We start from the raw sequence: 12238 nt of genomic DNA on the forward strand, positions 1-12238 counted from the left end.
AATTCACAAGTGAGACTTTCTCTCAGCTGCTTGCAAAGGGTGCAGGAAGAGGCCACAATGGCTGGGTTTTTGAGGGCTTCACTGTGAAGCAGAGGGGCTGTACTGCCTCAGAACAACATCATCCTTCCCACTTTTCCTGTGGGATATCCCTGTCCAAGGATTTCCAGGCAGAGGCCGATCACGAACAGGAAAAAGCCATCAAAGAAAATCAAGACAAAGTCTTCTGGGACAGAACCACCAAGAGTGCACAGGGGAAGCTGAGGAAGTCTCTGAAGCATGTAAGATATACCAGGGTGGTATTCCTAGCAGGGCACAGGAGCAAGGAATGGAAAGTCCCTGGCTGGCTCTTCTGTGGCTGATAAGGCAGACTGGCTCCATGCCCTGATAAGGAAGGACTTGCTTGTGCATCCTTTCTTACTGGAAACAGAGGGGAGACTCATCAAGATAACAGTCAGAAGTATGGGAAAAGAAAAGGCATCCCACTCCAAGCACAGCCATTGTGTTAGCTAGACTCCTAAACTGTTGGAAAGGAGCTATCAGAGACTAGGCAGCATTGAAAGCTAGTAAGCCCCTGAGCTCCTCTCCCTCCTTGTAACACTACCCCTGTAGCATTAGGAGTGCACTGATCCCCTGGAATTCCTGAAGCTCTTCTAAATCTTCTTCTTCAGGAAGGCTGACCCAGGACCCCTGGTCAAATTTGGTAAGAAACATCCTCCTCACAGCCCACAGTGGCATTGCTGGGGTCAACCCAGAGGCTCCAGTTCCATGTCCATAACTGAAATGCTCAGGTTGAAGTTTAAAAACAACCCTCTGTTGATAACCCATTGAACTCTTGGCACAGGGTGTTAGTGGGGCACAGCCAGGAGCTGGACAAACCCACCACAGGTGGGTGCACGTGGTTCCCACACAAGCCCCACCAGGGAAAGCTGCATTGGTGACTCCTGGGTGCTGGGAAGGGATGGCAGGGAAGGATTACTCTGGATTCCTCTGTGTCGGCTGATTTCTCACCATTCTCTGGTAGTGGTCTCAGCTGGAGAGAGACAGAGTGACAGAGCCTCTGTTCTGATCCAGCACTGCTGCTCTAGGGCTGTTTCCTTCAACATTTGCACTGTGAAATTTCACGACACCCTTTTATTCTTGCAAGAGGTATATATTGCTGCTCCTCTGAATATCAGAGAGGCTCATTAACCTATTCTCTCCTTCCTTGTTGGTGTCCTCTGATGAGCCCCACAGTGTTCTGGGGTGGCTGCTCTTTCCCAGCATCCTGCTTGCTGAGCCATCCCTCACCCTGCAGGGGGCTGGGATGAGGGGTACCAGCAGAGGTTCTTCCCTGTCCTTCATCCTCAGGAGGTCTTTACCTACCCAGCATTTCTCACTTCCTGAGGAAGTGGCTGCAGACAGAGGGGCTGTGAGTGCTGTCCGGGAGGGAGCGTGCCGGTCCTTTGACCTCCTGTGCTACAAGAACAAGAGCTCTCCTGGCTCTCTGCCCTGCTCTAGCAATGCTTAACCCAATGTCCCTGACTCTGTGAAAAATCCCAGCCAGCAGAAAAAGGCAGCCACCCACTGGGAAGAAGGAAGGCACCACCAGGTCTCTTCTTGTCTTTGTTCAGGCAGGCAAAGTCCAAGGCTAGCTGTCACAGGGAGTCATTCCAGGCTGTGGGTGTGTGGCAGCACATCCTGGAGACCCACAGAAACTGGCAGCAGACATAAAAAAAGCAGGAGAGAACTTTGCCTGAGGGTATCCAGGGGGATGCAGGGCTCAGGACATGATGTGTAAGTTTGGGCTGTTTTTTTGTGAGCTCACCTCAATGAGCATCTCCAGTTCCTTGCAGTGGGGAAACAGCACCCTGGACCACATCTGTGCTATTGACTGAAAAATTATGATGGGACACTACAACACATTTCAAGTGTTTTGTGGTTTGGTTGCTGTTTGTGGGTTTCAGTTGGTTTGTTTGTTGGTTGTTTTGGTTCCTTTTATTTAAAAAGACAGTGATTTCTTTGTACAGGGGTGCTTGGGGTGAACATGACAGGAATTAGAGATGGGCACAAAGTAAGAGGCTGCTCTGACAAATGCCTGCCCTCCTTTTAAATTTCTTGCAGCTGCTGTTTCTGTGTCCCAAACACCATTTCAAAGGGAAAAGAGGATTCATGGTCTTGCTGTGGGAAGATGCTCCTGGTCACCAGCATGCCCCAGGGTGGAGAAGCAACCTCAGCAGAAGAAATTTCTCCTTGCCTGCGTCAGAGAGTTTATCAGACAGATGTAGCTGCTGAGCCCAGGAGCACCTGGGCTGTGGGAGATTGACAGCTGAGCTCTGCTCCACAGTGACAACAGGCTCATCCTTTTCCTGTGGCCCTGCCATGGTCTCTGTGTGTCACTCACTGTCCTCCTCCTTCCCTGTGTACAGGAGGGACACATAACTCTTAAATTCATTGTATGCCTGGCCTGTTTAGGTGAGACTGGGGGTGCTTTAGGGTCTAGTGTAGGTCTGAGTCTCTGGACACACCACGTGCAAGAGCATCAGTTCCTGTGTGGCTTGGAGAGGCACACATGGCTGGCACATCCTGCATCTGAGTGCTGATGCACCTTTTGGTGTGCAGGAACTGAAGCCACTGTGCTGAGTGCTGCCAGGGGCCATGGGAAATGCTTAAGCATTCTCTTTCCATCCCTACTGTCCCAAAATCACAAGAAACCACTGTTAAAATCCTTCAGGCCAGGGGACCCCTGATTTGGTCATGTAATGCTTGTCTTTGCTGGAGACACCATCTCAAAGGGTCTGGGATGTGCTGGGACGGGTTCACAAGCCTTGCCCCCCACAGCTCCCTTCTCACACAAACACAGAGCAAGCAGAAGGCATCTGCCAAACCCACACCAGCACCAGCAGTGGCTGCAGGCAGGCAACGGGAGCTGAGCACAGGTCACTGCCACATATGCCCATGGTTTATGGTGAAAGAGCTTGCACAGGACACAGTGAGCACAGGAGGAAGCCAAAATATCCATCCTGGTGTGTCTCTGTTATTCTCTTTCAAGGTTCCCATGCTGGTACATGTAAGCCGGTGTTGATTCAGAGCTGACATCACATCAGTGCCCTAGACACATTCTGTACTGCCACTTGCTGGGTTTCTCCCTCCTGACACCCTCCTAGTGTGCTTGGAAGGTGTTACAAGGCTGTGCATGGCCCCCTGTTCCTGTGTGAGGACACTGAAAGACACCTGGTTGCTTTCCTGGTTGCTTACCAGGGATGGGGTAAGGCTACCCTGCTTTGCCTGCCCCAGGTGCATGCCAGTGAATACTTCCCAGCTAATCAAGGATGTTTTCCAGTGAGCTCCAAGCCATGAACAGCTAATGTCTCACACCAGTGTCATTTACCTCTGCAGAGAAATAGGCTGCTGATTACGCAGCAGTAGATTAAAGGGCTTTCAATATCTTTATTGGGTACAAGATACAAAAATGTAGCCTGGTAATTGTCTTCAAAGAAAAGAAGAGTGAAGGTAAATCTAAATGATAAATGGAGAACTTGGCATCTTGCCCTCATTTTTACAGTCTGCTCAGGTTTACAGATCATACAGCCCTGTACACATTTGAGTAAATACTCACAGTCGTACAATGCAGGTTCATTTCCTTGCAGAGACACTTGCAAGCCCCACATCTTGATCTTGTCCTCTCTCTTCCTGCACTGCAAGTGCTAATTTGTCCTTTGCTGATGATGGATTGTGTGGCTTTGTCACTCCTGGCACCAGCCACAAGCAGAGGGGCAATGGGGAGTGGTGCTGTCTCCTTGCTGTTCTTGGCAAAGATGAAGAGCACAGGAAGAGATATGAGACATCAAAAGCCTAGATCCCAGAGATACCAAGAGGCTGGGCTTCCCTTGGTGTGACAGGAGCAAGACCCAACAGGTGGGTGGGCAGCACCCCCTTCTCACACCTCAAGGGGTTTCAGCTGCTGCCCATCACCCCGACAACAAGTCTCCTGGTCTTTTTTTGGCTTTTCTTACTTTCAGAATCAAAGCTATGCTTTGAGGAAGGGTATCAGCATTATTGTACCAGGGGAATCACAGTGCTGGTTGCCATTGGCTGTGCTGGAGCCTGTGCAGAAGGAACTTGTACTTCCTTTTGCAGCTGATGTTCCAGTGAATGTGGCAGATCCTTATCTCTGAAGTGACTGCCTTCCTGAAGAAATGAAAGCACGACCTTTCAGGCATCAGTACACTTCCTCTGGGCTCCAGATCTCAGTTCTAACATTTTTATAGGTTTCCGGCCCTGCAGAGCAAGCAGCACTGTAGAGGTGAAGTAGGTCTGTAGAACACCTGTCAGGTTTTCACTAGGGATCCTCAGGCCACAGCTTAGGAACTGCTGCTTTTAAAGGATTGTGATGCAAAAAAGGTAGAGAAAGAGGTTATTTTATGAAGAACTGGGCCCTGGAGCACAGGCAAATTCCTATGCTTATGCAGTAAGAATAAGCAAACAGCAAAAATCCCGCAGGAAGGAGAGGCCACTAACCCACTGCAGGATCTGAGCCACCAACAGTGCCAACTTCTTCCTCTTTCCTCCGAGGCTTTGGTTTCTGCTGGGTTCCCCTCCTGCCAGGCCGCAGCAGGCTGCCATCCTGGCAATGGTGGCACACAAATTGTACCATGCCTCCCTCCATTTCCCTCCCAGTGGGCCACCAAACCTGGCAGCTCTCTTTAGCCAGGCTACAGGCGGGAGCCTGACCTTCTCAACTGTCCCAGTGCCCCTGAAGACCTAGTGGTGCCTGCTGCAGGGCATCAGGGCTGCACCACAGGTGACAGCAACTGAAGCAGTGTCCCCTTCTACTGGAATACTCTGAACATAATATCTGGCAGGTCTTCACCCAGGTCAGCTAGCCTGACCCCAAGGGGGGCAGCATTCCCAACTGGAAAGCAGTCCTTGGCTTTGATAGCACCTTACCACCTCCAGATCCATCATCCAGAGCTGATTTCCTAATGCAAACATAGCTGGAGCATCCCTGCACTTCTCTATGTGTGTTGGTTTCTGCACAATGCTTCCCCTGGGGCTCTCAGTGTGCCATGGTGGATTATTGCGTTTACCCTATCAGATGGGCCTAGAGCTCATCCCTCAGCTCTGCACACAACAAAAGCATTTCCCTAGCTCCTTCGGCTACCTTGTCTGCCCATGTCCCTCATCCATCATCTGCTGGAAGATCCAAACAGGCACAAAGGGGACGTCCATCCCCACAGTCCCCTGCAGCCTCTCTGACTCTGCCACCAGTGCCCCACATCATGCACATGGCCAAAACCCCAGGAAAGGCCACCAGGAGAGAGGTGCAGGCCCTTACCCAAAGTATCTCAGTGCAGCTCTATCAGGATTTCTGAAGCATTGTCAGGTTCATGCTTACAGGATACTCTCACCTGGCAGCACAAGCTGAGGGATGTGGATGGTGTCACCCTGCTGCAGACAGGAGAGGACATTGCTCCCAGTTTGCTTCAGCCCTGGTTTGGTGGTTATCTTGACACCACTCCTGACAGGGCCCAGCCTCCAGGGATCTGAGATGGAGCCTGAAGTACAGCTGGGGGAGAGGGAGGGTGGCTGCTGCCCATGGCAGCCTGTCACCATTTAGCCATGCCATGCAGAGGGCAGGAAGTGTTTGCATGGTGGAAACCACTCCCAGAACCCTGAGCCTGAGAGGGAAGGGCCAGAAGCACTCCCAGGACCTTCACTGGAAAGCTGGAATCAGGCACACATCAGGGGAAAGATATGACAGCTTCAGACATGGGGACTTGTTAATTCCTTGGTGTCTTCTGGTCAAGAGCAGGGGTCAAATGCTCCTGGATTGGTAAAACTCGACTTCAGGAGTGAAGTATCCACATCTGTGCTTAACTTCTGCTCTGCTGCCTGCAGAGGCTGTGAGTTTTACCAAGGGATAGGGAAGCCTCAAGCCACAGGGGTGCACCAGAGCCCACGCCATCCATGTTGTCACTGCTTCTGCCCTGTTGTCCCCAGGCATCTGCACACACCAACCCAAGGGCTGGCAGGGAGCCCAGCTGGAAAGGACCAGAAGGGCTTTCTACCTGCTCGACTCGTGAATCAGTGGCTGTCACGATTCGTCACTGGCTTGCTGCCCTGAGCCACAGGCTGCAGACTGGCTCCTGACAGCTCCCTCGGTTTCTATTCCCCAGTGACATTTTTCCTTTCATTTTCTAGAGTTTTCTCTGTGACTACAAATAACCTTGTGAGGGACTTGCCAGCCCATGTGGCAGAAGAGGCAATAAATTCTTCTCGAAGGAACTGGTCAGAACATCTGAAGGATCCTTCTCACCCAAGTGTAAATGATACCAAACACTGTGCCTGGGAGGAAACTGAGGCACGGGAAGGGTAGAGGAAGGTGTGAGGAGCAGAGCTCCAGAGCAGTTTTTGGAGGACATACAGCTGCTGACATGAGTTAATTAATGCTTGGCAGGGGGGCTGCCACTGGGAACCCCACTGTTGGGGATCCATGGTGCTCCTGTCTGAGCACTGCTGAGCTCTGGGGCCACAGGCTTGCCACAAAAGCAGGCAGCATGCTGTGAGTGGCCAAAAGTCCTGCTGGGGGTCTGCAAGGAGTGCTTTAAGTGGGATAATTTACTCATTTACTTATTTTCTCATTTGGCAGCATTGAAGATGGCTGCCATCCCCTCCAGCCATCCGGAGGCCTTCATTCCAGAAACAAAATCTTGTTCTGAAAAAACTGTCCTTCTCCCCCAGGTGAAAGCATCCACAGGGTGGATTGGGGGTCTTCAGGAAGATCTGCATCCACTGTCTTTACCCTCAGCTGGTGTTAGAAGCTGCTGATCCTGCAGCAGCTGGGGTTTTACCCTTCCACAGAACCTCTCTTCCGCATAGGACAGACACAGCTGAGATGACACACTTTTCTCTTGACATTGCCTAATTGGCTTGATTTGTCCATATTAAACATTTACCATCCACAGTTAGCTCCTTCATTAGCTATGACACATCATGTTTAACCACACAGTAACATTGCAGCAGTGCCAGGGCCAGCAGCAAGCACTCAGGAAACTTCTGCACGAGGATAATATAGAGACCAGGAAAAAATCTGTGTCTGAATTAAAACTTAAACAAGCCTGGAAATACTTCTGAGTTGGTAGAAGAGCTCAGACAAGTGTGAATATCCCCATGCACAGCCTTCATCCCTGCCTCCTTTATTTACACACAGCATAATGGCTTGCCTGTGGACCCGGGCACTTGCAAAGAGGAATGAACACACATTTGGTTTGCAAACCGCAGTGTAATTAATTCCCAGAAAAGCTTCTAGGCTTCACTCTGTGGCTGTGGAAGTTCAGGGTGCTACTCAGGGTTAAACAGATACCTCTCCTGCATGCCCAGGGTGCTCAGTCCCACCAGCATAGGGCAAAGGATGGGTCTTCCAGGACCGGGGAGAAGCCAGGCAGATGTGAAAGGAAAAAAAATGTAAGAAATGACAGAAAAAGCAAGATGAGGAGCATGCCGGGGTCCCTGGTACCTCCAGCCCCACTCTGAAGCAGCCTCACCCCCAGGGCTTTTCCATGATGGTTTTCTCAGCCTCCTCTCAGAGGGATGGACATAGTGTCTCCAAAGGCTGTTTTTGAAGGCAATGTTTGCCATCTAGTGGGAAAACAGAGTCTGTGTCACTGCCGGCAGAAGGATGGGGCTTGTGGTTGTTTTGGCAGTGCCTGGGGGCCACACGCCCCCTTGCCCATTGGTGGGCAGCGGCTCCCAGCTGGGAGTTGCGGAGACGAGGGAAATTGCGAGAGGCGGTGCTGGTTCAGCTCCCTGCAGGCAGCTCGCCAGGCTCTTTGCCGCCAGCCACAGATGCCTGCCTGAGTGTGGATCCCTAGCCCAAGATCTTGGAGTGGTCCCTGGCTGAGCTGCTGCCCAGCCTAAGTGGGGAGCTGAAAGAAGTGCTCTGTAGTAGGGGAAAAAGCACCATGTTCTGCATAAATGGTGCCTTTCAGGTCAGCAAACTCCTGGGGATTGGTGCCTTCCAGATTGGCATCCTCCCAGGCATCTCTCTTCCAGGTTAGCATCCTCCTGAGGATCAGTGCCCTCCAGGTTGGCATCTCCAGCACTCCACTGGCAATCAGCACCTTCCAAGTCAGCATCCTCTCTGGCATCAGTGCCTTCCAGGTCAGCATATTTCTGTGATCAGTACTTTCCAGGTTAGTGTTCCCCCAGGAATCAGTGCCTTTAAGACCTGCAGATCATCCTGGGGATATGTCATCGTCCCAGGAGGGGATCCCAGACAAATCTGACACTTTTGACACCTTACCACCTCCAGATCCATCAGCACAGAGTGACTGTGCTTGTGCCAGTGGCCAGCATTAATTTGGAGCTCAGCTGCTCCCACATCTGGTGGATGTTCCAGTGCAGAACAAAGGCTGGGAGTTGCTTGAATGTGTTGTGACCCTGCAAAGCCACATGAGACTCCCAGAGGCACATTTAACTCGGGTCCATCATATTTAGGATGCAGAAAAAGGCCCAGCTGTATGGATTTCTGTCTGCCCAGTGCCTGCTCCATGCAATCCTGGAAACATGGGGAGCACTGAAGTGCCCCAGCTGGTTCAGAGTTCCTGCATAGGCCTGGGCCATGCTGCCCATAACCTCTATTTTGTTATTCTGCCCATGCAGACAAAGCAGCTGATGTGGCAGTGGATGATGAGGACCACAAGGTGCAGCTGGTGGGAGGAGAGCAGGTAGAGAGGTTGCCCAGAGAAACTCCCAAAGCATGTCCTGCTCTGTTTTCATCCCTGCTGTTCTGAAGGCAGCTGGAAGAGAAGATGGAATTTCTGTCATGGGGGAAGGAGGAGGTGATCTCCTCTGAGCAAGTGACATGGCAGCACCAAGGAGGTATAGTCCTTTTTGCACAGCAGAAATATGGGCACAGGGAACACACAGCATGTGTCCCCTAGTGCCACCACACTGCAGGGCAGGAACACAAAACACTGGGAACCCTTGCTTGGGACACAGGATTGTTTCCAGTGGCAAAAAAAAAAAAAAAAAAGGGAAAAAGCTAGCAGAAAAATCGTGGACTGCTGCTGGGAGCAGGGAGCATTTCCCAAGAGCATCAAAAGCAGCAGTGCTGGGCAGAACTGCACAGCTGATTGTTGCCTCCCAGCATCTCTGTGGCCACGTGCTTGGCATTTCCCATCTGTGGAAGACCAAAAGCATCCTAGAGGCAGGGAAGGGTCCAGTCTCGGCAAGCAAATAAAGAAATAACACATTTCTGGAGGGAGAAGCTGACAATGCAGCAGCAAGAGATGTCTCAGGTCTCTCCCTTCTCCACATCTGTTTGGGCTTCAGCACATCTGGCCTGGCAGATGATGTCTCCCCTTCTCTGTTTCAGGGAAGATGGGCAAGGAGTTTTCAGGCTGTAGCAGCTAGAAAGGGACGCAGATGAAGAAGAGGGAGTATGGGGGATCTTGGGTCTCTAGTGGGTTGAGTGCTTGGACTCTCTAGCAAGTTCCCTGGCAGAGGTATCCTCATGCAGGTGAGATGAAAGCCATGGTCAGGGTGAATGCTCAGTACTGCATTTTGAAAGCATTTGTTTGGATTCACTGTGTCCACTGTTCCTACCCTCTCAGAGTATGGGCAGTGTGAGATGGAAGCAACTTCTGAGGGAGATGCAATTCCTCTGGAGATGCCCCATATTCTCCCCAATACCCTCAGAACTTGCACTTGTGACAGTTCAGGCTCTGTCTCCTCATGTCAGGACTGTATTTGGGAACAAGTCGTGGGTGTGACCCATGCACACAGTCCTCATGTAAGTGGTATCACAGTCCTTGCTCTGCCCATGGGCATCTCACCCTTCTTCAGAAGTCAGCTCCTCCACAGTGAGCATCTTTAATACTTAGGATGGTAATTGGGTGTCCAAACTACCTATCCATACATTCATCTATAAATCCATCTATCCCTTCTTCCCTCTGACAACCAGTCCATGCATCCATCTATATATATGCACATCTCCTCCCCTCACTGCTGGACCCCTGTGTAGATACCCTTTGCTCTCTATGTCATCTCATGACACATATAGATATATGTTGCATGGCCTATGTTTCCCACATTATGCTGAAGCTGCTTTTACTTCTGTCCTTGGCTTAGAATTTGGTGGGAAAGGAAGCAGAAGCAGCTATGAGAGGTAAGTTGAGCTTCACAGTCCTGTGCAACTCGCCTCCTCCCCTGCAAAATGCGGGCTGATCCTGGCAGCGAGGCAGGGAAAGGAGGAGGCTAGTCCTGAGGGCTAGCTCACAAATTTGGCAGGGTTGGTGGCAGTCAAACAGCCCAGGCAGTGCTGCACAACCGCCCACAACCAGTGCCCTGGCTTTTGCCAAGGCTATAGATTTCCCAAACAAGCCCCTGCCTGAGACGTGATCTGGCCGCCTTGCGCTGGATGGAGACAATGGACATGGATCTCTCTGCATCTCGGTGCTGGGGATCTTCCCTGGTGTGTAGCATTGCCTGACAGGGTTTTTTTACACCAAGTATGCCCCAAGCCATGTTCTCCTGCACTTTCCTCCCGCTGGGCTTGGGCTGGTCCCTGTTCCATGCCAGGCAGCTGGACCCATCCCTGCTTCTTGTGGATGCAGTCCATGGGCTGCTTTGACTTGGCACATCCTCAGCATCTCCAGGCCTGGCTTGTACCAGCTCCCCTGGTGATCTTGGCATAGCATCCACCCTGGGGAGAGTGGGATATGGCAGCAAAGGCAAGTTTGGATGTGCCTCTGCCTACTTGGGGCAGGGTGCGTCCAGGCAGGGCTCCAGCCTGCAGCAGGAAGCCTCCTGCTCACTCAGCGGCTGCTGAGCCACCAGAGAGCCCAAGCCTTGGAGGAAGTGCCCTGGCCCCACAGTGGGACAGGGAGGTGCCGGCACTGGGACTGGTCTCATGGTCCCTTCCTGTTTTTCTTCTCTGCAGCTTGAAGGCGAAGTTGATTTTGGCATCTGGATCCCTCTCCTTTATTCCAGATTGCTGCTCACCCCAGCCCTCCCCTTGCATCTTCTCTGGTCCACTGGAAAGCCTGTTTGCCCACATCCAGCACCAGTGCATCCTCCTCTTGGGCAACTGGAAGTGCAGCACCCAGCACCAGGCATCTTTATTCCCTAAAGCCCAGAATTTGCTGCTTCCTTTGAGTCCCCAAGGCCCATGTGTCACATTTACAGGAGGCTGGGGCAGGGAGCTGAGCCTTGGGGCATCCCAGCAGGCAGTCACAGTGCAGGCAGGCAGGATTTTGTGGTGGCATGCCAACCCCTTGCCTGCTCTTGGTATCTCCTGCTCCAAATGGATGGGCAAACCTGACTCCTTACATCAGAGAGGTAAGGGGACACAGGGCTTGGCATGTGGGGACAACAGATCTATGGGTCTCCCACCCAGTAGCAACACACTTCTATTTGGAGCATGCCTGGACTTTCTGGAGTTCATAAGCAGGCAGAATTCAGGGGCCAGAGCTGCTGTCTCACATGCTCTCCCATTTTCTGGCTGCTGTGCTGCTACAACTCAATCAGACATCAACCTCTAAACCAGCACCAGATGTTAGGAAATTACTGAGTTGTTTGCAAACACTGGAGCCACAGCTATGGGATGTACATCACCTGTGCTCCACAGCATCTCTGGACAACTACTTCCTTAATCCCCTCCACAGGGGCAGAAGAGTGGGATCTGGTGGTGGTAAGAGGAGTTTTCCAAGTGATAAAGGCTGCCCATGCCATTCTGGGGACTGAAAAGAGACATGTGTGACCATGACAACGGTGACTCTGTGACACATCAGAATGTGCATTGGTTGGGTTGGATGCTGGGGACCAGAGTGCAGCAGGTGATGGCAGTGTGATACAGATGGAGCTGTCAGGCTCTGGGATGAACCTGGGAGAGGGGATGTGGCTGCTGAACCTAGAAGTCCAGGCAGGATCTGGCTCCTTACATCTCCCCAGCTTGGTGATCTACCTTACCTGCCCTGTGGGACAGCCCTGCTCTGGCCCTAGGATAGTGCCACACCAGCATCACACTGTAGATAGAGGGCTGACCCACATCTCTCTCACTCAGGGTGACTCTCATGATGGACAGTGAGGGGCTGGAAGCCCAGAAAGCCAAGCACAGACAGCTCTCATGACCCCACAACCAGTGGGGACAGCAAGGAGTCTGTGGGCACACAACACATTGCAAAGGGCACAGCCTGTCCCAGTCCCCTCCAACCCAGTCCCCACCAGGACACTGCAGGTTCCCCAGTCCAGGCACCCT

The sequence above is a fragment of the Lichenostomus cassidix genome, chromosome Z (genome assembly GCF_008360975.1).
Source record: "Lichenostomus cassidix isolate B80296 chromosome Z, HeHo_3.0, whole genome shotgun sequence".
Taxonomy (NCBI): Eukaryota; Metazoa; Chordata; class Aves; order Passeriformes; family Meliphagidae; genus Lichenostomus; species Lichenostomus cassidix.